Below are 2,500 nucleotides of genomic sequence, written 5' to 3' on the forward strand. Positions count from 1 at the left end.
GCCCTCAGCACGGGGCGGAGGGCGGCATGGTCCACCGAATCGAACGCTTTAGAGACGTCGATCGATGCCACAAAAACAGAGCGACAGGAGCGGACTGCGTCGGTGAGAGCAGTGTCCAAGATGAAGGTGTTTTCCAACATCCCATCCCGGGGGATGAATGCCCGCTGACGTTCGTCCACAGCACATGCACGCATCAGGCGTGACGCGAGAACCTTGTGAAAGGTCCGCGCCAACACCGAGCAGACCGTAATGGGGCGAAAGTCAGCGGGGGATGTTGGTGCAGCCGTTTTGGGGAGAAGTGACGTCCGGGCGCGAAGCAGACGCTCGGGGAGGGCGCGGGCCAGGAGGAAGAGGTTCAAGAGTTTCACCAGGACTTCATGCGGCAGGCGCCGCAGCTCCGCTGGAGTCAGGCCGTCCGGCCCGGCTGCCGATCCCCTGGGCGGCAAGGCAGCAGCGACCTCCTCACGTGTGACCGGCCCCCATAGGCACTCAGGAGCGACAGGCTCCGAGTGCGGGAGAAGGCGGTCACGGATGAAGCCGGCGGTGGAGATCGGCTTCTTCGTGAAGAGGTCCGCCCAGAAGTCCAGCAGACCGGGGATGTCGGGTGGCGGCTGCAGCAGGGTGCCGTCCAGCAAGCCGCGCACGCAACGCGCACGCGACCTACGGAAGGCGTCCTGTGTCCGCGCGTATTCCCAGCGGCGCCGCTTGCGCTTCTGCAGCGGCGGGGCGGCAGGCGGCCGCTTGGATGGTTGGCGCGGCCGCTGTGTCCTGGTGATCGACCTCTCCCCCCTGGACCCGACCGACGCAAGGGCATCCGGGAGCATGCCCAGGATGACATCGGGCGGCGTGCCCCGCCCCAGACCAATGACTCGATCCAGGGCAGAGAAACGCTGGGCGGAAGCAGGTAGCCCCGCCAGATGCTCCCAGATGGCGGCGTCAGTCGGCCCCTCCGGCGGCGGCCCGGTGGTGTCGGCCGCGAAGTCCTCGGCTGCGTCGACGGGCGGCGCAGCGGCCTCGCCCGCGTCAGGCAGCGAGCTCGCTGCTCCACGGCGGGACGCCGGCTCTTCACCCCGACCGATCTCAAGTGCCTCCATGAATTGGCGGACAAGCTGCTTGTGGGCAGCTTGCCGCCGTCGGCACTTGATTGCCTCAAGCGTTCGGTCGGGGAACATCCTGGTAAGTTCTTGATTTACAAAGAAGAACCGGGCGTCCCTCTCCAGGAACAGTTCGGCCTCTGCCTTGGCGAGCGACAGGACTTCTTCCTCCGTCCACCTCGCGCGATGCCTCTCCGTCACGATCTCAGCGTTGGCGGCCGCAGGGTGTTGGCGGCGGCGATGGACCCCGAGACCGTTCTTCGTGGTAAAAGTGCGGTGGCACTCACTGCAAGCAAAGGGAGCTACACAAACTATCGCATTTTCGTTACGGCCGGTTGGCCGGATAGGTGCTGGGGTAGCTGGGGTGGCACCTTCAGCGGAAGGGCCACCATCTCTTGTTTCTTGTCGGCTGCCCCCAACTATAAAGGGATAATGCGAGGGGGGGCTGGTAACCCCCCCAAGCCCCTGGTGCCGTCTTCCACTCTGCAAAAATCAGCGGGCCCACGAGAAGGGGAGAAGACCGCAGGAGAGGAGAGGCTAAGAGGGCTAGGCCCATGTATTGCGCATCACTCTCCCTGTAACTATAACCCAAGGAAGGCACCTCACAGCAGCAGCACGACTACATCAAGACCGCACTTAAGAGAGTCATAGTTACTCCCGCCGTTTACCCGCGCTTGCTTGAATTTCTTCACGTTGACATTCAGAGCACTGGGCAGAAATCACATTGCGTCAACACCCGCTAGGGCCATCGCAATGCTTTGTTTTAATTAGACAGTCGGATTCCCCCAGTCCGTGCCAGTTCTGAGTTGATCGTTGAATGGCGGCCGAAGAGAATCCGCGCACCCGCGCGCCCCCGGAGGAGCACGCTAAGGCGGACGCGGCCTCGCAGCAAGGAAGATCCGTGGGAGGCCAAGGCACGGGACCGAGCTCGGATCCTGCACGCAGGTTGAAGCACCGGGGCGCGAACGCCGCGCAGGCGCGCGCATCCTGCACCGCCGGCCAGCACGAGGCCAACCGACGGCGAGAGCAGACCACGCCCGCGCTAAACGCCCGCACTTACCGGCACCCCTACGGCACTCACCTCGCCCAGGCCCGGCACGTTAGCGCTGACCCACTTCCCGACCAAGCCCGACACGCCCCGATCCTCAGAGCCAATCCTTATCCCGAAGTTACGGATCCAATTTGCCGACTTCCCTTACCTACATTATTCTATCGACTAGAGGCTCTTCACCTTGGAGACCTGCTGCGGATATGGGTACGAACCGGCGCGACACCTCCACGTGGCCCTCTCCCGGATTTTCAAGGTCCGAGGGGAAGATCGGGACACCGCCGCAACTGCGGTGCTCTTCGCGTTCCAAACCCTATCTCCCTGCTAGAGGATTCCAGGGAACTCGAACGCTCATGCA

General features: G+C 63.5%; 1 pseudogene; it reads right to left on the reverse strand.

Moving 5' to 3' along the window:
• The window catches only part of LOC126433432 (large subunit ribosomal RNA), a 7,902-nt pseudogene that overhangs the window by 3,293 nt on the left and 2,109 nt on the right, over nucleotides 1–2,500 (reverse strand).

Source organism: Schistocerca serialis, unplaced genomic scaffold (genome assembly GCF_023864345.2).
Source record: "Schistocerca serialis cubense isolate TAMUIC-IGC-003099 unplaced genomic scaffold, iqSchSeri2.2 HiC_scaffold_1164, whole genome shotgun sequence".
Lineage (NCBI taxonomy): Eukaryota > Metazoa > Arthropoda > Insecta > Orthoptera > Acrididae > Schistocerca > Schistocerca serialis.